Consider the following 27,221-nt stretch of genomic DNA (forward strand, 5'->3'; position numbering starts at 1 on the left):
AATGAAAGAGTTTTTCCTTCTCTTCCAACCTTTTTTAAAAGACACATTTTATCATAAAAATGAAAATACTATAACTGTATTCTGAAGTTGGCAATTATGTAAAAATATTCCCCATGTTGTTTCTACATAGAACACAGCTGGATACTTTTATACTTCCGCCATTAATCTGTCATTTCAGTTTTAACAACCCATATAATTTGTGAACACACGTTTCTCATTCATAGTAGAAAACATCTTTGTTTCTTATTTATTAGGTCTAGAAATAGAAGTTTCTTGGTTATATAAACACCAAGTGTATCAAAAGCTAAGAAGTCTTTACTCGGGTTATTGTAATATGGAGAATTATCCTTAATGACGAACAGGGAAAAAAAAAGGAACACTGGAAAGTTCTAGAGATAAGTATATAAGGAAGTGATTCATCCTTAACACAGACTTCATAAAATAAGATCGAAGCAAGTAACTTCTCAAACTGTGGAGGGCCACCTGTTCCTTCACAGTGGCTCTGTGGTTTCTATTTAAGAACATACATAACGATATTTATATAATGAAAGCTGGGAATTTGAAGGATAGTGTATGGGGGTACTAGAGAACAGACAAGGCAGGCAGAGGTGAGGGTGATAATGTCGATGCAATACTAAGTTGTAAAATACTCCCAGTAATAGATGTGAGGGAAACTTTTCTTCTGCGCTATTACTATTTGTCCAGAGTATGGATAAAATCCCATATCTGTGATATCATATGAACCAACAATAAATGGTAATTGGTAATCGTGTCTTCTGTGACAAATATGGACATTAATCCCAAATAGCGAATTCTAATGTATTCAGAGCCATAGAAGAATTTTTTATCCTCTCCACAAATAACAGCTTGAAAAAGTGAACTGGATCTTTTTAGAGAAAATTTGAAATCTTTAGACAACAGGAGAACTTTCCCCCTTGCTTGGATCCAAGAATGGCTGTCCCTGGAGTTCTGTAAGTGTGCCAGTGAGGGCAAGCATGTGTGGAGAGCAGCCTTATTAGCATGCGAATCGTAAGAGGAATGACCATCATAGATGGGTTTGTTTGTTTCTCATGACACTGAAATTATGTCTGAAAAAAAAAAATACTGCCAAGTAACTAATTTTGTCTGAAATTGGGCAATTACTCCTCAAATTAGCCAAATGCAGGTGTAATTATTATTTTAAAAATACTAATTTCTCATGGTAATTTACAAAGGAGTATCTGTGTTTGGTAGAAAAACTCCATCTGGTTGACATATAACAAACGGAAGTTGAATTTAAATGTACAAGTGAAATTACTAACACACACACGGGGAGAGAGAGGGAAGGAGGTAGACAGACAGACAGAGACAAATCAAAAGAAAGATGGAAAGACAGAAATAAACAGGGAAGGAGACAGAAAGACAGAGAAAAGGAGAGAGAAGGGAAGACAGAAACAGGCAAAAGAAAGAAAAGAAGACAGACAGAAGAAAAGCAATGATATTATTATAACACTAAATTTTTATGAATAAGCCAATGGAAATAATCCCATAGGGAAATTAAGTACCTAAATTCGATAAGTTATTAGCATATGAGAGTGGATTTCAAAGACCGACCACATCTACTAAAATGCCTTTAAAATATCCTTTCAGTTGAAACTTGCTACTCTAGCATCTCAGGAGTTTTTTTTTTTTTTTTCTGACTTCTAAGTCTTTGTTAGCTCTCACCTTGTAAGTGAAATTATTCCCAATCAATGTTCCTAGTCTACATGGCTTGCATGCTGTCTACATCACAGTCTTTGGTAACTACTCAGTTACCAAAGCTTCAGACCCAATAGCCCCCATGCCTAGTTCCAATAGGAAGAGGTTACATTTACAAAAGCACTAAAAGCTTTGGATCATTAGGTTCTCTGGCTAGCACTTGTTGACCCTTTCTGCTATGAAAAGGGTCATACGTATTTCCTATTCCACCAAATTTCTTTCTTGTTCTTTATGGCCTTTCCTCTCATTCCTCACTCACAATTGAGAAATACTTTCCCCAGATTGAGCCAAGGATGTTCAATAATTCCATGACTCTGTCCTCTTAATCCAAACATCACCTCCCTGGAAATATTACACTGGTGATTTTAGCTGAGATATAAATAATGCTTTGCTTTGCTTAAGGAAACCTGTAGTATTTAACTATATGTCTCTTACTCTTGAGAACAGACTCCTTTTCCCATCAGTTTATTTCATTACTGTGTCAGCAGCTCAAACATTACTACAATATTGGAATTTGGCAACATATAGCCACTGGGAAAGGAGAAATAAATGAATTAAATGTCATAGACATTGTACTCATGTTTCGAAAAGTTGAAAAGAAGGAGAGAAAGCATATTGAACTTCAATCTTCTGAGAGCTTATGCAAAGTAAGCTAAATGCTTGCTAGTAAGAGTCCCAGAAGTCAAGAGGGACAATAGAAAGTTCAACATTAACATTTACTCTATCGAGTCTGTGAATTCAGAGTGAAACTCGAATAAAGAGCAGAGGTCATTGCTTTACCCAAGTGTGCCATCTATGGAATGAAGAAAGAATTATATGAATAGAAAATCCCTGTCACATAAATGATGAATTATTGTGTAAAGGAAAACTGGCTTTGGGCTGAAGTGATGGCTCAGTGGTTAAGAGCACTGTCTCTTAACTCAGAGACTTTCCAGAGGTCCTGAGTTCAATTCCCGGCATACCAGGTGGTGGCTCACAACCATCTATAAAGGGAATCTATGATGCCTTCTTTCTGGCAAGCAGGTGTTCATGCAAATAAAGCTCTCATATACATAAAGTAAATAAACAAAGTTAAAAAAAGGAAAGAAAGCTGACCCAAGGAATAATAAACTGTTGGACTGAAACCTACTGAAGAACAGAATCTAAACAACGCCGAACACATGTTAGTCAACATATTCAATGTTCTGACAGCAGCATCACAGATCAGGAGACATGTGGATACCCTGTGGCTCTTGATGTAATGCAGTGTGGAAACACATGGAACCTATGACAAGACTAAGTCTATTTCCAGATTCCTTGGAGAAATCCCACTGCATAGATGGTGACAAATACCGACCCAAGCCTGCTATCGGGAGCCCTTGTTTTAGGTGTCAACACGAAGACGGCTTGACAGCTGCTCTGGCCATTGTGAAAGACACCATCCATGAGACGCTGTGCTCACATTGTTAGTAGACAAGATGAGGTCCATTTAAATTATGTCAGTCCCACTGCCTAGTGTTTTGGTTCAGTTTGGTCCACACGAAAAGACTATGTGTACCCTCCTTGTGTTCAAAATGAAAGACTGCTTCTCTCTCCCCAGAAGAGAGATAGCTGTGGCTTTGGTGTAGTAGGACACGATATACATGTTAAATAAAATAGTGCATACATCAAATCTAGAAGGACGAAGAACGATGTAAAAGAGAGTTCTGCTCCACACAGGGTCTCTGCAGGTTCTGGATTTCTGTACATAGAAAAAGCAAATTGATTTACTTATCAGACAAACCCAGAACCTGTGGCATTCTGCTAGCAACTTTGCCAGGCAGAGATCACTCTTTACTGATAATTAATTATGGCCAAATTGCTTAAGTCCTCTTAAAACCACCCAGCTACCTGGCTCTTAATATTGATAAGCATTAAAATGAATGATATTTAGATTATTATAGTAAAGCAGTGAGAGGCAATTTCCAATAGTGTGTGTGTGTTTTCATGTATTCACATGTACGTCTATACTGACTTTTGCAATTGGAAATAACAGAAATGACTTTAACTATCAGAAAAATATGAAACTGCTCAGTAAAGAAATCACTAATTCATATTATCTTGTTGGTTTTGTTCAGTCCTTAAGCATGGACACGCTAAGAGCAAAATTTAAAAATGAATATGATCATTCTTGAAGACTCTTAGTTGTCTCCTCAGAAATTGAAAACTTAAAAATAATTGATAGTCTCTTATTACTCATAAGAATAGTACTTAACTTAAAGCAGCACAGAAGGTCTCCCACATTAGCCCTGGACACTTCAGTTTTGCCACTGCCTGCTTCCATATTCAGTACTGAATTATTCAGAGCTGCTTCTATTTTGCACTTTTATTCACAGCCTCCTTCCCACCTATTCATCTTACTTGTACGCTTTTGTAAGCCCGGCAACCACGTTTGCATATAAATAAAGTTTTATTAGAACAACATTATTGCTCCAGTTATTTTATATATTGCTATGTCTGTTTATTTATTTGTTGTGTTTTAACAAGAGTTGAACAGTGGCTGCTGAGACTCATGGCCTATCAAGCAAGAAGTTCTTCACATCTGGTGCTTGACAGAAAAACAAAGGTTAAAATTTAGAAGGTGATAGACTATAGACCCAAGTCAGCACACGGTGTAAATGGTAGAGCTTCTGTTTTCTGTGGGTTCACGGCACTTATGTCACAGGCACCCTCACATCATTTCCTTTACCTAACCTTCATGCTAACCGTCTGAGGTAAATGTAACCATTTCTAACTTAGAAACAATGAAAGAGTGAGTTTAGAAACCTGGAATCATGACATGGAGATCTGTCAGAGTGTAGAGTGATACTGATTACAAATCTTAACCTGTGCACTCAGAGATAAAGGTATGCTTTAGTTTTGTTGATTTTTGGACTTCTGCTTTGAAATAATGCAATCTCACAGGACATTGTGTTTGAATGTACAAGAAATTTATGTGCACTTTTAGCCTATCTTTTCAACGTTGATTTCAGGCTTCCTATTACAATTCATTTATACCTATGTCATTCCAAAATGCCTTCGGATAGAGCTAATAAAGCAATGACTTGAGGGAAGGAGATGCGGACTTGTTTAAGTCTTCCTCCATGTGCGGTGGTGTCATATCCAAGATCCGATGCTTTTATGACCTGTCCTGTGTGTTCTGGTGTCAGATTCAGGATCTTATGGTTTTATGCTGGTATCTCATTGTTGATCAGGTTTTTATTCATTGGACAGCTAGGTTGGATTTTCTTTATTTCATATTTATTATATATGTTCTTGAGAAAAAATACTGACACAGTTTGCCCACTTTATGACTAAATTACTTGTTTGTGACTTTTTAGAGCTCTCTATATGTTCATATACAGTACTTTTATAATTTGTGTTATCTACTTCATGAATCTTTTGATTGTGGCTTAACTATGAGGTGTTCCACATAGACTCATGTATCTGACACAGTGCCCAGCTATTGGCAGTGTTTGAATCTGTTGTGGAGCCTACAGGAGGTGGAGATTTGAAGGGTTAAGTGGGTCGCCTTATATTTCCCAGCATCAGGTCCTGACCATTGTCTCCAATCTGACTAAGAATATCTGACCTTCCTGCTTTCTATGCATGTCACCACACTATCTCAGCCATGATTCTTTGTCACCTTAAGGAGCAGCAAAGAACTCTACTTCCTGAAATGACTCTTTTCATTGTTGTTTGTTTGTGTTTTTGAGGCAGGGTTTCTTTGTGTAGCCTTAGCTATCCTGGAACTCTCTGAGTAGATCAGGCTGGCCCCAAACTCAGCCTACCTCTGTCTCCCCAGTGCCAGAATTAAAGGCTTGCACCACCACCACCTTTCGTAAAACTGCTTTTCTCAGATATTTTGTCACCGTGATTAAAAAAAAAAAAAGCTAGTACAGAAACTTAGAAAAAAGGGAGTTTGGGTTCTACTGAGCTAAGCATGACCTCCGGGTTTGCTCTCTTTAAACAGGTTTCTAGAGGAGTACAGAAGAGCTTAGAACCATCTCACCAGTTATTAAATTGTTTTAATTTCTGCAAGTTGAATGATAGAAGTTACAGCATGTTTTACCCAGGCTGAATAACATCCAGGTTGGAAACGTTATAATACAGATAAACGCAAATGCCCACAATATAAAATTAGCTAGCCTAAAATGTCAAATACTGCATACTGTGAATCCATATTCTAGAAAGAGGCTCTCTTGTGACTTCTAGAACAACTTGAATATTGTATAGTTATGAAAATCAGTATGATTGCTCACCTTAATTAGATTTAAAATGTGGCTTTAAAATCTTTATTGCATTTTTATTGATATTTCCTCTAATATAGAGGGAGTTTAATTCATTTAACTGTTTTACAATAACTATCAATAGGATTTGTTATAAAGTTAAATCATTTTATCTGTAAAGCGTTTATAATATTACTTTGCATGACACACCATCCGGATATGTATGGGTGAAAAGAAGAATGGCCTATTATTTTTCCCCATGGCGTTCGCCTCCAAATACTGTTGAGTATCATCATTTTCAGTCCTTCTGCAGGTGAGAACATCAAGTATACAGAGCTTAACTATTCTAACCATGTTGATCAAGTTTACAAATAACTAAATAGGACATTTGTGATCCCAAGAGCACATCTGCAATACGACTACTCTCATTTAAAAGAAGGAAGTTATGTCACAGACGTGCAATACCTTCTGAAACTTGGAAATCTTTCCTTATCAATATCAGTTGATTGTAGAACTTCAGATGGTTGTATGAAAAGTTTGGAATATTCAGGGTCTTCATGTTGCTGGTAGCTAGAAACCAGATGTAAAAAAAAAAAAGGGCTGTTTCATGTAGAGGTGCTTCTCCAGCAAATAAAGAAGGCGTTGAGATATAGTCTGTCTGTGGGGACTGCTCATGTACCTGCTATTTGGATCCTGGAGAGAAGTTGAAGATTTAGAAATAGGGCTCTGGCTGAAAAGTGAGAAAAATATCTTCGCACATTACATTTTGAGCATAAAAAATAAAGAGAATATAAACACACAGAGTTAAGAGGAAACTACTCCCCCTGTATAAAAATATATTCACAGAAAAATATAGATCACTGAAAAATGGGAAAGCCCCCCTCTCTCTCTCTCTCTCTCTCTCTCTCTCTCTCTCTCTCTCTCTCTCTCTCTCTCTCTCTCTCTCTCTCTCTATCTCTCTCTCTCTCTCTGTGTGTGTGTGTCTGTGTGTGTGTGTGTGTGTGTGAGAGAGAGAGAGAAGAGTTTTGTTCAAGCGGTAGCATTATATGCCCTATATAGTGCTAGGTGCCTAAGCTCCCTCTTTAAGCTTCTTTGAACTGACTACATAGCACCAACATTTTGATTAAAGGTAGGTAATTTATACAGATATATAATCCAAATGTAGAACAATCAAAAATGACAACCTAGGCTGGATACTCATGCAAAATAGAGCGCCAGAGCCTGGAGAGGTGAAGAAAAGGCATGCTCATTAGAGAGGTTGCTAATCTACCAGAATTTAGATACTCAAAAGCAGTCCTTTGCCAATAAAATAGAGAACATCATTCATTTAATAGTTTTAGCATTAACTCTACCATGAACTCATACAATTACGATGTTCCATGTTAGCTAAATTGGGTAAAATACTTGTTCCTGAAAAGCTGGTTATCTAGTAGGGGTATGACATAATAAACTTATAGCATGAAGTCAGTTTAGGATAAATGTTTTCCTCAGCTAAAAATAAAATTAGGAGATGAAAATCGAGACAAAGCAGTTAGCATAGCATAATCAAAAGATAGTTTTGCAGAAAAAAGGCACAGGGAAAAACATACAAATGAAATAAGGAGTGAAGCAAGAAGACATCTGGGGCAATGCAAAGGAAATCTTAGATATAAAACTTTCAAATAGTATTTAGTGTTTGATGAAAAGGAAGAAAGACATTGTATTGAAACAGAATGAATATTTATGGAAAATGAAATATAGAGACGGCCAAAAGACAAGAGTACGCATGACTTCTAAACTGAAAGTGGAACTTCAGTTAACTGCTGAGTAAGCCTGGAATGGTTTTACTGGCTGATAGCAAAAGATACATCAATTGTGCCTTGAAGAAGGTGGGCAGTAAAAAACATTAGGGATTAAAAAATAACATGGAAACAACAATACTCCTTATATAAGGTAGGTCCAAGAATGAGATTGATGATAAAGGACTGTATTATGAAAATGGTAGAAAACTATAGGAGGGAAGATAAGTTAGAAAAGTGAAAGTTAATGTGATGACTTTTCAGGCGTTGAGGTTAACACCTATACACATGTCAGATTATAAGAAGACAAATGAAACATAAACTGTACTATGTTTGCATGACAAAAAAGACAAATACTTAACTTTCCTAAAATTATTTATAACACAAGTGGAAAGACTATTGACATTACTATTAAAATATTAATTTTATCTATGAATATTATTATAAATACAAAGAGAATAATTCTAGATAGTATCATTTTGCAAAAATGTGAATTATTTTTATATTTTAACCAGTTAACTCTCTGTAACCACACAAGGCTTCCAGTGGTGGGTTGGGTTTATCAAACAAGCTGCAAAACTTTTAGACCTACAATTTGTCCTCCCTATAAGATGTACTGAGGTAAAAAGTGGACAAACTTGTGAGAGCGGCCATTTCTGGCTTGTCCAACTTGAGATCCATGCCATAAGAGAGGCCCATGCCTGACACTGCATAGATTGCCAGTAATCAGAGACTGGATGGCCAGAGACCTAAGAACAACCAAATACAATTGGCTAGCAAAAGTAAATGAAAATGATTTCTAATGATATTTTGTTGTTCTACAGACTGGAGCCTAATGATTATCATCAGAGAAGTTTCATTCAGCAACTGATGGGAGTAGATGCAGAGACCCACAGCCAAACATTAGCTCAGGGAAACCCTGGGAAGACGGGGAGAAAGGATTGTAGGACACACAGAGGTCAAGTACACCATAAGAACGCAGCCCACAGAATCAACCAAGCAGGATTTGTAGCACCTCATAGTAACTGAAGCTAAAATCACAGAGCCTGCATGGATCTCACATAGGTCCTCTGCATATATATTACGGATTTATAGCCTCGTATTCTTGTGGAAGTGGGGATTATCTCTGATACTTGTGCCTATTTTTTTGACCCTTTTCCTCCTACTAGTTGCCTTGTTCAGCTTTAGTAGGAGGACTGAGGTATCTAGACTTATATTGTAACCTTGTTAAGCATCCCCTTCTCTGTTGGGAAATAGAGGAGGGAATAGATATGGGAAAAGAGACGATGGGGGTGGATGGAAGAGAAATTGTAGTTGGGATGTAACATATGAAAAGATAATAAATTTAAAATGTTAAAATATTTATGAAAAATAATGATTATATATAGCTCACAATGCATAGAAGAAATAGAAAAATCTGATTATGATAAATAGCAACCTCTTGGACATACCAAAACTAAATAAGAATACAGACCACTTGAAAATGCTTGATAACTCTTCATAAAACATTCTTCAACACAAAGGAGATAACAAGTACTGCTTAAGAGTATAGTCAACAGTCATTAGGCTACATCAAGAAGGACGTCTCTCCAACAAGAAATGATGGATTCACATCATACATAATACCTTAAGATTCCAAGAGATGTCGGTGAATATACCAACAACAATTATCCTAACCATTATGTTAGTTTATAAGAACGTTGGTGGGGAATTGCATATATAGCCATTGTAAGTCTAGAATCTCCTAAAAACTAAACTTTTTAAAATTTCATTATACTTATTTATTTATTATTAGTGTTTGGGCATTCATACATGCTACAATGTATGTGTAGAGGTCAAAGGAAAGAATACAGAAGATGGGTCTTTCCTTCTTCTATGTGGTTCCTGGAATTGAATCATGTCTTCAGGCTTGTACTTGATATACCATCTCACTAGCCTAAATCTTACATCTCAGTGAGGAAATGTGCTTCAAATCACCAGAAACACTATAATGGTATCTCTTATATGTATTTCAACATTATACTAGATGCAATAGCTAATATAATTAGACATATTGGTGATGTAAGAATGATAAATAACAAGTAAAGCTATTTATATACAGGTTTTGATATGATGTGTAGGAAATCCTAAATCAGAAACAAAACAAAACAAAGGGATCTTTACCATGTAAACTATTATGTAAGATATTAATAGAAAGTAATATAGAACATTAGTGAGTAGAGAGTAAACTCCGGGAAGTTGTCTGAAGATTGCTAGTGACTTACTCTCTAATAGACTTGGTAGGCTTACTTCTAAATCACTAAAAGACTGAATAGGGTTCAAAGAGAATAGTAGTGAAGAAACACATAAAAATCCAAAGAAACGTAAAATGAAGTTCATAATACTGGAACTTCTGCTGTCTGTTGCATGCTAGCTCAGCTTACCTCTGTGCTAGGGAAAGCTTCTTATCGTAAAAAACAGATTATTACTTGATTCGTGTACAGGAAACTTCACTGAAACCCAAGAAAATCAGTAGAGAAAACAGTGAGGAAAATCTGAAGACTGACTATCCAAGGATCTAAAAAAAGAAAAATGCTGCCTATCTCAGGACAGAGAGTTTTCAGGAGAAAAAGTATGTACTCAGATAGGGTGGTGTACCAGAGGGTAAAAGGAGAAAGGGAGAAAGAATGGGGAGAGGTTCTTCATGAGGGGTACTGGGAGGTGGTGGGGAGCTGATATTGGAATGTAAGAAAAATAAATACATTTTAAAAAAGAAGACACACATTTGAAATTTACCCCAACGATGACAGCATTGACTGTGATCGTAATTTGTGAAGAGTCATATTTATCTCAAGAATAAATGAGTTTGTTGGAGATTACAGATGAAAAAAAAAACACAAAAGACTGAGAAGAAAGAATAGAGAAAATAGGAAAGTTTTTAAGAAAATGCTCAAAAAGAGACCGTCATACGATTGGAGTGAAAGAACAAGAAAATATTCAAAGAAATAACAGAAATCGTCTTAATTATACTGAAAAATTATAAATTTAGGAATATAATAAATAGCACGTAATCAGATAAGCAAGGAAAATAGATGTCCATAGCTCAGGCAGCTCATGGAATTCCAAGGATGAACTCAGGCATGTCACAGGCATGTCACAGGCATGTCACAGGCATGTCACAGTGCACATACTGGAATATGAAGACAAGTTGCAAATCTTGAAGGCAGAAAAAGAATCATAATGTTTCATACATGGGTGTCCTAAGAAGACCACGGTCTGACCCCCCAACAGAAGTGACACAGGAATGAGAAAACATCACCAAAACACTCAAGGAGAGAAAGGATCAGCCAAGGACTCAGCATCTATGTCCATACTATTTAACAATAAATGTTAAAAACAAAATAAGAGAACAAAGAGGCGAGGACTTCTGTGGGTGTACCTGCTTTGATATCTCACACAGCTCAGAAAGCAAATGAAAATATAGGCAAATGGATTCACGAGGAAACGAAAGATATTTGCAAAGTGTATGTCTGATGTCACATTATTCCTAGGGTATAGAGAAAATACAGTACAAAAATAAAAATGAGTTGCCCCTAATTTTATGTTTGACAATATATTTAGCACATGTGAAATATAACATATAAAACTCTTATGCATGCTGTTTAGGCAGCATGACAGAAATATTCCAAAGTTGGTCTAGAATGAATGTCATCTCTATAGAAATTGGTAAGTGAACTTGGGTCCACAAAATGGAATAGTTATCTATCCATAAAGATTGAAATATTTGTCAGTCAAATCCTGTAAACCCTACCAATCCTGTAGAATCAATGACTTTTAAAAATGTGCTCAGTGAATGTTTGAAATGGAAGAAATGGAAATTGTACATAAATCAGTTCATTAGGAAAACCAAATAGAAAATTTATAGAAAGTTAAGGGCAATCGTTGCTGTGAGATGGTTTGGGGCTTAGGAAGAAATAACTAGGAAAGGCAGGTTTCCTTAAACAGATAAATTTATTTTTAAATATAATTTTTAGAACCATACAGAAAGTTTATTTCAATATATTAATTCCTACTGATTTGAAGATCTCCTTCACACTTGATTTTTGTGACTATTTGATCTATATTTATATAATGTGCTCCTTACAGCAAAAAATATATATATAAATATCCTTTCCACTCAATAATCACAAGAAAATACCATTTTTCATTTTACCATTTTCATAAATGTCTCATTGAAAAAATTTATACATCAATGATTTTTATAAATTAAAAGTATAAATTTGATCAATCAATTTATGAATTGATGACGCAGATAAAATGTTCTTGTAGATATTAAATTTCCACAATGAAAGATTAATATCTGGATTATAACACATAAGTTTATAAGAGTTAAACATATACATGACACAGAGTAAATTCATATTTAACCCAGGTTATTATGTGTTATATGTTACTGATACAATGGTAAGGAGTCATAATCCTTCCCTGGTTTGTTTGCTTGTTTGTTTGGTTTACTGGATTTTCTTTTTATTTATATTTCAAATGTTATCCCCTTTCCTGGTTTCCAGTCCATAAACCTCCATCCCATCCCCCCTCCGGTTCTTCTCTGAGGGTTCCCCACCCAAAGCAAATCCCTTCCCAGCTCCCCTCCCTGACATTCCACTACACACGGGGGGGGGGTGCAGCTTTAACAGGACCAAGGCTTCTCCTCCCATTGCCCAACAAAACCCATCCTATCTACATTTGCAGCTGGAGCCATGGGTCTGTCCATGTATACACTTTGGATGGTGGTTTAGTCCCTGGGAGCTCTGGATAGTTGATATTATTGTTCTCAAAGGGATTCAAACACCTTCAGTTCCTTCAATCCATTCTTTAACTCCTCCAATGGTGACTCTGACTCAGTTCAATGGCTGGCTGCAAGCATCTGCCTCTGTATGACAAATGCTCTGTCAGAGCCTTCCAGGAGACAGCTTTGTCAAGCTCCAGTCAGCATGCACTTTTTGAAATTAGCAATGTTGTCTGGGAATGGTGGCTGTGTATCTATGGGCTGGATCCACAGGCGAGGCAGTCTCAGAATGGTCTTTCCTTCAGTCTCTGCTCCAAACTTTGTCTCTGAATCTCCTCCTATGAATATTTTTTGTTCCCCCTTCTAAGAAGGACTGAAGCATCTACACTTTGGTCATTCTTCTTCTTGAGCTTCATGTAGTCTGTGGGGTGTATCTTGGGTAATCCAAGCTTTTGGGCTAATATCAATTTATCAGTGAGTGCACACCATGTGTATTTATTTTGTGATTGGGTTACCTCACTCAGGATGATATTTTCTAGTTCCATCCATTTGCCTATGTATTTCATGAACTCATTCTTTTTGATAGCTTTGTAATACTCCATAGTGTAGATGTACCATCTTTTCTGTATCATTCCTCGGTTGAAGGGCATCTGGACACATTCCAGCTTCTAGCTATTGTCAATAAGGCTGTTATGAACACAGTGGAGCCTGTGTCCTTGTTATACATTAAAGCAACTTTTAGGTATATGTCCAGGAGTGGTATAGCTGGATCCTTAGCTATTACTATATCCAATTTTCCGAGGAACTTCCAGACTGATTTCCAGAGTGGTTGTACCAGTCTGCAATCCCACCAACAATGGAGGAGTGTTCCTCTTTCTCCACATCCGTGCAGCATTTGTTGTCACCTGGCTTTTTGATCTTTGGCATTCTGACTGCTATCTTAGACTTGAAGATTCTAACTGGAATCTTAGAGTTGTTTTGATTTGCATTTCCCTGATAACTAAGGATATTGAACATCTCTTTAGGTACTTCTCTGCCATTTTATATTCCTCAGCTCAGAATTCATTGTTTAGTTCTGTACCCCATTTTTCATTAGAGTTATTTGATTCTGTGAAATCTAACTTCTTGATTTTAAGAGATATTAAGGAATAGTGAATTTTTTGTTTCCTGTTACTTTTATTGTTAGAATTGGAATTATGTTTGTGTCTCTCTCTTCTTTTGGGTTTATTTGCAAGAAGATTACTTTCTTCACTTTATCTAGGATGTAGTTTCCTTCTTGTTGGGTTTCCATTTATTATCTTTTGTAGACCTGGTTTTGTGAAGAAAGATATTGTGTAAATTTGGTTTTGTCATGGAATATCTTGGTTTCTCCATCTTTGTTAATTAGGAGTTTTGCTGAATATAGTAGCCTGGCTGGCATTTTGTTTTCTCTTAAGAGCCCTGTATAACATCTCTGGGATCATCTAGCTTTCTTAGTCTCTCTTAAAGTCTGGTATAATTCTGTTATGTCTGCCTTAATATATTCTTGACCTTTTCCCTTACTACTTTTAATATTCTTTCTTTGTTTTGTGTATTTGGTGCTTTGATTATTATATGTCAGAAAAAGTTTTATTTCTGGTCCAATCTATTTTAGAGTTCTGTGAAGCTTTCTTTTATGTTCATGGGCACTTTAATTTTTTATTTGAAAGATATTTCCTGGCCCTTTAAGTTAGAATCTCTGTTCTCTTCTATACCTATTATCCCTTTTATTTGGTCTTTTTTATTGTCCTGGTTCCTGGATGTTTTTGGGATAGGAGATTTTTGTCTTTTACCTTTTCTTTTTTTTTATTTTTTTTTGAATAGTTACATTTTCAATGTTATTTTTCGGTTATGGTATCTTCTGCCGCCCTGATATTCTCTCTTGTATCTCTTTTATTCATTTTTTGGAGTCAGAGTCCAGGGTCAGTCCATGTATTTACACCTTTTACTATGGTTGTGTCAAGTTTTCTATGGTATCTTCTGCCTAGGATTTTCTTCTATCTCTCATGTACGTTTTTAGTTGTCTTTCCCTAACTCAATGGTTGTCTCCCTCTGTGATTTCCTTATTGTTCCTTTTCATTTTTTATCCTGGATAGTTTGTTCAATTCTTTAACCTGTTTAGCTGTGTTATCATGTAATTCTTTAAGGATTTTTATTTCTTTTTAAGGCTTCTACTTGTTTTACTGGCATTGTCCTGTATTTCTTTAAGGGAGTTATTTATTTCCTTAATGCCATATAGCATCATCAGGAGATATGGTTTAAATACAGATCTTGATTGTTGGGATATTCAGTATTTTCTTTGGTAGGAGAACTGGGCTCTGATTATGCCAAGTAGTCTTGGATTCTGTTGCTTAAGTTTCTGAGCTTGCCTCTCCCCATCCGGTTGTTTTTGGTGTTGGCTGGCCTTACTGTCTCTGACCGTGGCTTGTCTATCCTGTAAGCCTGTTTGTTACTCCTGGAGACCAGCTATCTCCAAGCAGGATACAGAGATCTGTGCCACAGGTTCAGCTCTGGGCACAGGCAGAAACTAGAAGTATGCTGTCCCAGATTGCTCCTGGGGTCCTGTGTCCAGAGAACTCTAGGTTGGTGGTTCTTAGGCATGAGCAGAAGTGATGGTCTCCCCTGAACTCTCAAGGTTGTCAGCACTTCTGAGAGTCCAGCATGCTCCCCCATGGGATTTATATACAGAGATCTGTGGGACTAAGTCAGCTTCGGGCACAGGCAGAAACCAGAAGTGTCCTTTCCTAGACTTCTCCTTGGTTCCTGTGTCCTGAGGGTTCCAGGCAGTTCCCTCAGAGCCAAAGTGGTGGTCTTACCTCTGCTCTCCCGTGTGTCAGAGCTCCTGGAGATGGGCTTTAAGCGCTGGGCTCAGGTAGAGACCAGAATGATCCTCTCTCCTTAATACTCTTAGGTTCCTTTGTCTATGGGACAGTATGGGCTTTAAGGCAGGTTCTTTTGGCCGACAATGTGAATAAGTAGTAGTCTCTCCTGGGCTCTCAGGATTGTCTGTGCTTCTGAGTCCAACTCCTCCCTCATGGGATTAGAATACTAAGATCTATGGGGTTCAGGTCAGCTCTGGGCACAGGCAGAAACTGGAAGTGTCCTATCACAGACGGCTCCTATGTTCCTGTATCTACAGGGCAATAGGCAGGTTCCTCTTGGGCGAGGAATGTGAGAAGTGATGGTCACCCCTGAGCTCTTAGGATTGTCCATACTTCTGATAGTCCAGTTCTCTCCCCCATGGGATTTGAGTTACGAAAACTGTGGACTGGGTCAGCTCTGGGCACGGGCAGAAACCAGAAGGATCCTGTCCCATACTCTTAAATATTTTTATGTCACACAATGTGAACGTTTGCAACCCCATAAGAAGAATAACAATATCAATCATCACCCAGAACTCCTAGGGACTAAACCAGCAACCAAAGCATACACATAGAGGGACCCATGGCTCTAGCTGCATATGTAGCAGAAGATGGCCTTATCTGGTATCTCTAAGAGGAGAGACCATTGATCCTGTGAAGGCTTTATTCCCCAGTGTAAGGGAATGCTAGGATGGTGAGGTGGGAATGGGTGGGTCAGAGGCAAGTACACTCATAGAAGGTATCCAATAAATATCCAATAACAAAGTACTTTGAGCTACACAGGGGACACTGTCCCATCAAATTATAAGCAAACAATATGTGATATGTATGTAACCACAAACTAACAATATAGAGTACTTTACAGTATCCGTGTGGGACATCAGAGATTTCTAGTGATCTAGAGATGGTAAAAATATAAAGTTGGCAAACATATTATATCATGTATATAAATGGAAATACGTCCCCTTCTTGGTAGAGTAGATTTATCTAATAAATTATAAAAGACCTAACTTACATTAAGTTGATGTTTTATATATTTAAAGAATCATTGTAAAAAAAAAAAACCCAAAGATATTAAACTCCGTGTCTGCCAATAATCTCAAGTACTTGGGATGAGAGAGATGAGACAAAAGATTAAAAGTCTGTGGCCTGCCGAGACAACTTATGAGATACAGTTACAAACAGAAATGTAGGAGGAGGGTTGGGAGAGAAAGGAGAAGAGGAGGAGAGGAGGGGGAGAGGAGGAGGATAGTCATGGGTATAGCTTAGTTGTTGAATGCTTGGCGGTATGAATACATTCTGCTTTTAATTTTCATTGTCAGAAATAGAAAAAGGATTTAAAGGCAGGAACACCCTAAAGCAAAAATGTTTGAAGCTGGATAAATTGATAACACAGTTTCTGTGGAAAAATAATACATGCACAGAATAATTGAAAAATTAGTGAATATGGGCTGAATCAAAATATCAAAATATACTTTATGTCCAAAGTTGTCAAATACGTGTTGCTGCTTGATGACTAGACCATAAATCATTGAAGGAAAATATGAAAAAGCAGTAGATATGTGAGCACAAAGCATAATCTATGCATATAGTGTCATCTTACCTCAACTTTGTTTTATTAATTAGAAAGAATCAAAGCTCTACTTGGGAAAAGAATAAAGGTTAAAATTAAATCCATCATTGTGTTGTTGATGTGAAACTAACTCTACATCTAAATGTAAAACACTTTAAGAAATACTAGTACAAAACATGGTTGTTTACACTTTACCCCTTGTACTAGGAAGAATCTTCCATAGTCTGACGGAAAGGCTAGTTGAATGTCATACCAAAATGCATGAACAGTTTTTGAAGTTCATGGGGGAAAATTCTCATATGGAAAATCTCTCTAGATGGAGCTAAAAGAGAAATGGCAAACTGGCATAAAAATCACTAAGAACAACATTGTATGTAGTTTCTATCTATATATTTCAGAATGAATATAGTTTTAAACTAAATCTTAATGAACTCTCATCATAACCATAGATCAAGGTGTCTCTCAACTCTAATCACAGATGCTTCAGATTACAGAAGATAATGACTACTCCAGATACAAACAACTGACCAAAGTTCAAAAGACAGGAAACTGCAGAATGTTTGCTCCAAATAGAACATATTCACCAAATCTACTCCATCAGAGTTCAGGGACCACTAAAGAGGAGAAAGAGGAAAGAATACCAGAGACACAGGAAGTTCATGCATAGAAGGAAATAGCGTTTTCTAGATACCATGAAAAAACCGTAAAAACAAACTCATAGTGATTTTGACAGCAAGCACAATACCTGTGCAAACCTAAACCAGACCAAATTCCAGCACAAAGAGGGTGTATGGGCATAATAATGTTTCACTCCCATGATAGAGAAACTAAGAAATTAGTTTCTGGTAGAGGAATGATCAGTTTTCTCTAAAATGTAGTTGCTAAAACCTTGACCACTATTTAGTGGTAGACCATATATCCAAGATCACTTGGACATCACAAATTGGCCTTGATGGGGAAAAATTTCAAGAGATTGAAACTTAAAATAGATGGAATACACAAGGTGAATAGAATAAAAAATTGTAGGGAATACTCAAAGATTTCAAACAAAGAGACAGATAAAACAAACTAGTAGTTTCAGAAAGAGTTCTAGATATGGTTCAAAGACAGGAAATATTCAATGCCCAACACCAAACTGAGGAGTAAAAATAGCTCTTAAATACATTTTCACACTTATCTATACTTAGAAAAGTACCAATTAAAATATTTATAATCCATGTATCAACTTAATAAAAAATTCTAAAAATATGTAGTCATATTTTGAGGTCACAGCTCTGAGGAGGAGAACCTTTCTGAGAAATCCTACTAGAAATATGGGAAAACCATTGGAGCATTCTTTGTAAGTTCCAGAGGGTATAGCTGACAAAATTGCATGTACATTTTTTTTTACTTTCTAACCCTCATTTTAAAATTCCCAAACTTCAAAAATAAGCATACACACACACACACACACACACACACACACATGCCACATGTATATATTGATTTTGATTGCAGTGATCTGTGTAATTGAAATATATAACAGAAGAAAAATATAGTTAGTATAAAAATAAATAAGTGTGCCTGCACACTGGATTATTGTGTAGCTGTAAAAATCACATAGACATTGTTTAACTAATATATAGCAATCAGAAAATGGATACATTAAAGGAAAGTTAGTATTATACTCATGAGTTGTACTCATGGAATAAAGAAAGTCATAAAATGAAGGATTATGTTTGTATACAAGAAAAATTATAGGATATAGAAGCAGGAGAGGGAGGGGAAAAGGGTTTCAGAGGGAAAACCTGAGGATGATAACATTTAAAATGTAAATAAATAAAATAACCAATAAATTAAAATATGTTTTACATATTTAATGTCATCATATTAGATAAATATTATTGACTGGATTAAGGAGTAAATTACAGAGCTGGAAGGACTAATTAAGACTTTTTTTTTAACTTTAGGAAGGGCTTTCTTTATGTACAAATAATAGCATTCTATCCATAAGTTCTACTTTTTTAAAAGCAGAGTTTTTTGGTTTTTTTTTAGCTTTTAAAAAAAATCAAAATACTAGATATAATGGTACACATCTTAAACCCCAGAACTGGGAGGAAAGGACAGGTGGGGCTTTCTTGTGAGTTCAAGGCAGTCTGGTCTACAAGAGTGAGTTTCAGGACAGCCAGGGCTACATGAAGAAATCCTTGTCTTAGAAAAAAAGGGGAGGGGGAGGAAAAGAAAACCACAAGTTAAACTATGAAAGGCACCAAGATTCTTCTGCTTCTAGATCACTGCTGGGCTGGAAGGAGAGGAGAATCTTTTGAGACAGATGTCACCACTTGGAACTGAGCATCCTCCAAAGCAAAAACAGTAAGGTGCCCTGCAGGCCAAGTTTATCAACCCAGTCCACCTCCATAATCACAGCTGCCTATCAGAAAGGCCGAGGCAGGTCAGACGGCCCAACGAAATCCAACTGTATTGTATGATGCCATTATGCAACTCTGAGAAGTTACTAAACATATTAGTCTGAAACAGAAGAGACTCAAGTAGACAAGGAGGTCCTTGTGTGACCTCCATTTCAATAACTCTAATAAACAGACTATCCCAATGCAAGGAATATAATATGTGTCAAATTTCACACTGGAAGACAGTCAGCTCAACCATGTTATACCCAAAGTTCATGTCTTCATCTGTCCTGTTTGCATGAGCATAACGCAGGGAAGCAGAATGCTGAGCCGAGACCTAACGCCCACAAGGGGATGCTTTTACAGGCTGCAACATTTAGGGGGAAGCACGTTGAATCACCCTTGTCTGAGGGACCTTATGGAACCAATGAATAACTTAGGGGCCGAAAGCCTCTGCTTGACTCCAGTGTGCACAGGGCTGCTTGCAGGCAGCACGGTCAGGAAGCGTCCTCCATGTCCACATCCTCCTCTAACAACTGCACCATTTTTTCCGCCAGCTGCTTCCCTTTGACTGCAAGAGGAGCCCAGATAAAATGGATGTTCGGCTTGACCTCTTTGATGTCCTGAACATTCTGTAGCTCTTTGTTTTTCTCCAATCTGTTCATTATGAATTTAGCCTGGCGCTTCTGTTTGATCTCTTCAACTCTCTTCATTGCATCAATAGTTTGATTCCACGGCTCTCGCTGGTATTTCACAAGCTCATTTCTACGTTTTTCAGATTCAAATGAGTTGTTCACTGTGAGCTCTTTGCCAGCTGCTTTACAGAAGGCTTTAGTCCACCTGACCTTACCTGGGTTGTTCTTCTTCAAGTTTTTATGACACTTGGAATTGCAGAATCAGAACACCTTGCAGTCGTTGCGGCCGAACATCATGCCGTGGCCTGGGTTGATTGGCCTGGAGCAGAAATAACACTTCTCGATTCTCATGTTGACACTGCGTGGGACCCATCTTCCAGAGGCCCGATGAAGAGTTCTTAAAAATAGAAAGTGATTAAATGAAGAGCTGTGAAAGACAAAGGACACCACCCACTGTCTAAGGAGAAACATGTAGAGACAGCACAGAGAGATAAAACTACTAAGTAGATTGAAAAAGGTATACCTAAAAACTATTTACACATTCCTGACAAACTAGACAGATGAGACATATTATCCTTAGGATACTTTAGAATTCCTGAAAGAAGCATATGTTCTGGTAAGGAAAAAATTGCTCATGATTTAGGAAGGTGTTGGTGTATTTTTTGGTTATTATATCTACCACCCTCCCAAACTCTATTCTACCCTAATCCCCTCCAACTCCCAACACTAAGTAAGGGAGAAAGAAGTTTAGAGACAAAAGACTACTTCATACAGTCAAGTGACATTATTCTATAATGGCACATCAAGTCTAATTTGTTCTTGTAGGTCAGAATACCTCCATTCACCAAGCAATTTATCTTTACCAGTCTTTATTCCTCTTGATCTATTTTGTTATTTAATATTCATGGCTTCTTCTCTCCATGACATTAAACATTGTAATTGTTGACTGGCTTCTAGGACAGCTGTCACCAATTCCTCCAAATCTTGGGGAATAATTCTATTTGGGTAGTCCAGTTATTTAATATTTGCTTAACAAAAGGTGAACATATTCCATAGGAAATAATAGCCTCTTTCAGATCTATTATGTCTATAGGACTCCGTATTATCTCATCACAAACACTACAGAAAACAATTAAAATTATATTGGTATCAGACTTGTTAGAAACAATGTTTAGAAAATTAGAATAAATTATAGAAGTCACTATGGGTAAGATCCACATTTCTGAAATAAAATAATTTTAAGTTTGGTATTTTGCACAACTCAGTTGGCACTGAAATTATGGATCAAAGTAAAGGTTTTTTTAGGGTGTGTGGCATATGAATATTGTTTTTGCAGAGAGCAATTCTCACTTACTTTTTAATTGCATTTTTAAAATTACATTGTAAATGTTATCCCATTTCCCTTTTTCCCTTCCAGAAATCCACTGTCCCACCCCAATTCATCATCCCACAACGCTTCTATGAGGGTGCTCCTGCACCCACCCATGCACCCACACACCCCCTCCCACCTCTCTGCCCTGACTTTCCCCTACACTGGGTAATCCAGCCTTGACAAAACCAAGGGCTTCTCCTTCCATTGATGCCAGACAAGGCCGTCCTCTGCAACATACGTGGATGGAGCCATAGGTTCATCCTTGTGTTCTCATGGGATGGTTGTTTAGTCCCTATAAGCTCTGGGGAGTTAATATTGTGTTCTTCTTATGCAATCCCGTCAGTCCTTTCACTAACTCACTAATACAGTGGGCAAAACTCAAAGAAGAAAACATAATGAGAAAATATAATCCCCAGACTGTGTTGAGTCAACTGTGACGATGTGTAGCTGTCAAGCTGTCCTCACAGCTGTCCTGTCCTCACTGACATCCCATAATACTAAGATAGGGCATCAAACCCAAAAAAAGAAGAAAACATAATCTGGATTGGAAAATATAACGTCCTAGGCGAGGATAGTTTCCTGAGTGTCTCGGCCTTAGTGATGCTTTTTCATGTAGGAGAGACATTGAGTTAGAGTGACACGATGAGAAGCAACGGCACTGACTGAGTTGACTCAATAGGTTTAACAAGAAAGTAATAATTGGATCATAAGTAGACAACGCAAAATCTTGTGTTAGGGGTATGTTTAAACTCATCATTAATCACAATTACATCTAAATGGACAAGTTAGAGAAGGCGAAGAAAGATTTGCAAATGCCATGAGGACTGTCCTTATAAAAATAAGAAAAATATTAAGTTACTGTTGAAAAATTTTCAGATGGAAAAAAATTGAAATTCCATGGAGGCTTTTGTTTCTTCCTTGATTTCTGTTTGGGTTGTTTTTGTTACTGATCTATCTTGTCTTCCTACATATCGATAAAATTTAAAGACAATTTCACATTTGCTAAAGTTCATGTGATAATTACCAGCATTATAGAGACTTAGATGAAACTTCCTCACCACTGTTTATGTTGCTTGCTTCGGGTATCATTTTATGAAGGAAAGATGAGTGTATTAAAGGAGAGATGTCCTAATGGAAAAGGCTCATCAGCCTCTCCTACCACAGTCAGCATTTGCATAAATTGCCTCTGTGGATCTTCCTGACGCTGAGTAAAGTACTCCGGTGTTCTATATCAGTCAGATTAGTGGCCCCAGGGCTTGTGAAGATCACTGGAGGCTTTAGACATCCATAATGACCAACAACTCAAATCTTCTACAGACTCTACTGGACAGGAGCTGTGTCATTATCCAATGAGCTTCTTCCAATCAGAGCAATTTGACTAAGAAAACAGTGAATGGTAAACATTAGACTGCTCTGCATTATGTACAGGAACATTTGGACCATTCATTCTCTCTCATGTATGAACTCAAGACCACAACCAATGAGCTCACTCATGGTGACATAACTATTCTTTTTATATTACCACGGAAATTTTAGAGTAACTGAAAAATTACATGATATTTTAACATAATTAAAAGGACCTCTATTTTATTAACTAGGTGACCATATGTTAATAAACTGATGCCACATTATATTCAAATTGTATTGCCTTTTTTTCACTAATAGGAATAACTTCCTCTGTACCATAAACAATTAGGAAACTAATATTTATACCATCCAATCTGCACACACCAATTAAGTTTTATGAATTGTCCAATAATTCATTTTGCCAATATTTCTGATCATTTATTTCACTTGCCTGATGTATTGTTTTCCTTCTCAGAAGAATAAAAGTAAGACTTCTAAGAAAATACATACTGCAACTGGAAACATGAGAGGTTAACTATAAAAATACATTAGAAAGCTGAAGCGGGCAGTCAAGACAGATTTCTACACTGAGTCACAGGGAGGCAGAAGTAATATCTTCAAAAGCAGGTCATACATGTGGTGCCAAATAATAATGTCTAGAAAAGAGAAGGGAACAGCCATAATGCAGATAAAAAGATTTCAAAACTAAGCATCATTTCTCTAAAAACCAATGTAAAGTAAGCTCTTTGCTAAACCACAAAAAATAATCAAGCATACATCGGTGTGTAGCACATATGAATCATTTAGTCCTAAAGTGAAATTAAAATTAAATAACATCCGTCAAGTAAAATTTAGAGTAGCAACAATAAAACGTAAAGAATGGCACATCAACATGTCAAGCCATTGCCTCCTCAGAAAAAAAATCTTTTTCAAAAAATGGTAGGGCATTTTGTAAAAGAGATTTACGGTGATAAATGAGCTAAGGGATTTCTTCAGTTGGATATTTGAACTGACATTCAAAACAGAAATTTTCAGAAAAACAATTGAAATTTAAAGTAAGACACTGAAAACCACAATCACAATACTGCAAAATATAAGCCATTCTATAAGTCAATAATAATGAGAAGCAGTGACTTTGAGGGGTTAAAATATACATGGAGGGAATTAACATGTGACAGTCATGGCAGAAAACAAATGCTGTATGAATTCCCATCAGTACATTAAGACTGGGGTGGGAAGTCTTTAACAGTTTATATGAGATTATATGAGCTAATTTATTCTCCAAGGAAAATAATAAGAGATATGCATAACAGGAGAAATCATAAATGATAATCAAATGTAACTACATTAGTCGCTCATTTTTGATAATTTTATAGAGAAAATCTAAACGAACCCATAGATTCTTGGTTATGAAGACTTAATAATAAATTTGGTGACATATTGGGAGATAAGATTACAATAAAACAACACACTGATGTTTATTTTAGTAACAAAGAGAAAATACAATTTAAATGAAGTTGCTGTTTATGAGAATATCACATAAAAATGTCAAAGCATAGAGCTAATGAAGGCTTGTAAAACTCTCTATAAATTCAACTGGCCATTGATGAGAGAAACTGAGAATGCCTGAAAGATGGGGAGATGAATATAATTCATTGGTTGGAAGAAAATCTTGGAAAATTGTCACCAAATACAAAATTGACATGTAGAATTGAAACGAACCCATTAATTGTCTTACAGATTTTAAAAAATTAAGTACACTTACAAAATTTACATGGATAAGTAAACAATAAAATCTCTGTTTTCTTACATGTATTAGCAGAAAGCAAAGTGTATAAAAAGGACCTTAACAGTTTCCCAGTTGTTGAAGGACCGGTCTTCTTGTGGCATTCTGATGACAGGCATGCTGACAAACTGCCTCCTCCTCTCTTCACTCATTTGGGGCAAATCAATGAAGAGTAATGTCTTTGCCAAAAAAACAAAAACACATGGGCACTAGTGCCAGGTAGCCGAGATCCCAGGTTATCATTGACTATCCAAGAAGTGCCCTGGAGAGAAATACTTCAGGAATCATGAGGGAGTGCAGAGTCTCTGCCAACCGTTGTCCCATAATCCCTTAGCACCCCACAAAGTTTTCACTACAACCCATGACTGTCCAAGGTAGGTTTTAGACTGAAAAGTCTGTTTTCTTAGAGGCAGCACAAAGCATACATTTTTCCCCATTTATTTCTGTCTCGTAGGGTTGAGGGAGAAAGATGAGCATGCTGTGCTAACTATAGACTGGGAAGGTCTGTGAGTAGGTTCACTTAATTGCGAAAATTGATAAACCTGTATTCCTATGCTTTTTTTTCACTGGCTTATGCACACTGGACTTTGATAGTAATATAATATAGTGATACTGATGAAATATGAAGCCAATAAGAGGAGAAAATAAAAATGCTGCACTACAAACCTTTATATGAAATAGAAGTTATATTTAAAATTCAAATTAAGTATGCTAATTAAGAAAAACAGTTGTAATACTCTGACAAGATTTTATTACCTCAAGTTTAAGGATGGTTGCAAATTAAACAGTAAGAGGTCAGTGATAAGGTTATACCTATGTGAATTCAGGCAAGAATCTGCTGTGCCACAATGTTTGTGAACCTCAAAAGACCAAGAAGGAGCAGAATCAGATGCAATCACAGCAGGGTCTTTATTCACAAACTGGAGCTTGGGGCTTAATTCACTGGTGACCCACAGCACAGTTCCTGTGGAGAAAATCCCTGAACACTCATGGCAACAAGGTTTTATAAAGAATCCCAAGTGAAAGGGTGAATGGTTTTAGTCTGGCAAGCATCTAATTGGGGGCTACTCTGGCCTTTAGCATAATTTGCTGCTGCTGGGAGGCAAATCATAAACTTAAGTTCCACTTTCCTTCTAATTGGTGGTTATTAGACAAGGGAGGGCTTGCAACCTGTAGGTTCAGATTTGTTAGGGAATAACCTAGAAACAGAAGTCTTGTTGGGGGAAGCTTGGAGATTCGAACTGGGCTCCAATTTTGTTGGGAGCAACCTGGAAGCTAGAGCTAGATACTGGCCTCTTAGTTCACTTGAGTTTAAACTCAACCCATATTTTCTAAGACAGAGTCTGAACCCCCCCAAATTGATCTCTCAACACAATACAGGAGGGCAACTACTATTGAGGTAAAAAGTCAGATCCCTGGAAAGTACTAGTCACTGCTTGAGAGAATTTTAGGAGTTATATTTGTTCATTTCTAGACTAAGGAAGTATGGCAAAGTTGAAATATAAAAATAATCTATATATTTTGGAAACCAACAGAAAAAGATAACAGAGGATTCACAGAGCATGAATAATAAGTATGCTATCTAAAAAATGCAAATGTTAGTGTTAATCTATGAAATAATCTCAATGCTACCTTTAATTAAAGTGTATAGCCCTTTTCTCAACAGACATACTGTATATGTGTGTCCCCAAGTGGGGTGAGGTGCTCATGTGTGGAGGTGAGAGGACAATCTCAGGTGTCAGGACCTGCATCCCACTATCTTTGAGACAGGGTTTCTTTGTTTCCCTGCTGGTTGATCCAGCATAGCTGACCCATAAGTTTACTGAGATTCCTCTTTCCCTGTCTCCCATCTCACCGGAGGAGTACTGCATTACACACAGAGACTACCAAAATGGATTCAAATTGATTTAGAGATTCAAACTCAGGTCTTCCTACTTGTGAGTAAAGTACTTTACCCACTGAGTCATTTTCCCAGAGCTTAACTTTGCGAGGTGAAAGTGAAACAAATTTAAAATGTGAATAGCAGGAAAATTAAAATGAAGGCATTAGGCAACTGGTGATGAACCCTGAAAACAAAGGAAGGAAAGGGGCCAGAGAGGACTTTTACTGAAAGGGATCATCAGTCACACCAAGTGCCCTGAATGTGTACAGGTCCTCCACATGCCTCTGAGCCTTCAGGCAGGCATTCTTTAAATTATCATTTTGGAAAGGAAATGCATTAAATCCTTTACAAAACTTAGCCTAAAATCACCCCAGAAATTGTGGTTGATGAGAAACATTATTTCATTTTTTCACTGATGGGCAATTTATGAAGTCTACTCTAATAGAAAATAAAAAAATGAAGATATCAGAATATTTCAGCTGTGTCCTACAGAGCTGTAGGAACTCACTAAGAAAGAAAAGTTACGCTAGGTAAATTATGTTAAGGAGTCAGATTCTGTATTAACAGTCCATCCTCAGGAAGAACATACACTTTTAATGGTCATATGCCCACCAGCCAGTTCGGTATGTAACAAATATGTACTTAGACTAATTTTTTCAAATTATATTTTCATTTATTTAATTTGAGTATGTGTGTGTATACAAGTGTGTGAGTGTGTGTGTGAGTGTGTATGTGTGTGTATGTGTGTGTGCATATTTGTGTGTGTGACTGTGTGCGTGTTTGTCTGTGTGTGTGTGTGAGTGTGTCTGCATGTTTGTGTGTGCGTGTTTGTGTGTGTGTGTTTGAGTGTATGT

The 27,221-nt window shown here is 36.9% G+C and overlaps 1 pseudogene; it reads right to left on the reverse strand.

The window, feature by feature from the left end:
• Nucleotides 1–19,842: 19,842 nt before the first annotated feature.
• LOC116915054 lies at nt 19,843–20,331 on the reverse strand (annotated as a pseudogene).
• Between the last annotated feature and the right edge of the window lie 6,890 nt (nt 20,332–27,221).

This window comes from Rattus rattus, chromosome 13, assembly GCF_011064425.1.
Source record: "Rattus rattus isolate New Zealand chromosome 13, Rrattus_CSIRO_v1, whole genome shotgun sequence".
In the NCBI taxonomy this organism is placed as follows: domain Eukaryota; kingdom Metazoa; phylum Chordata; class Mammalia; order Rodentia; family Muridae; genus Rattus; species Rattus rattus.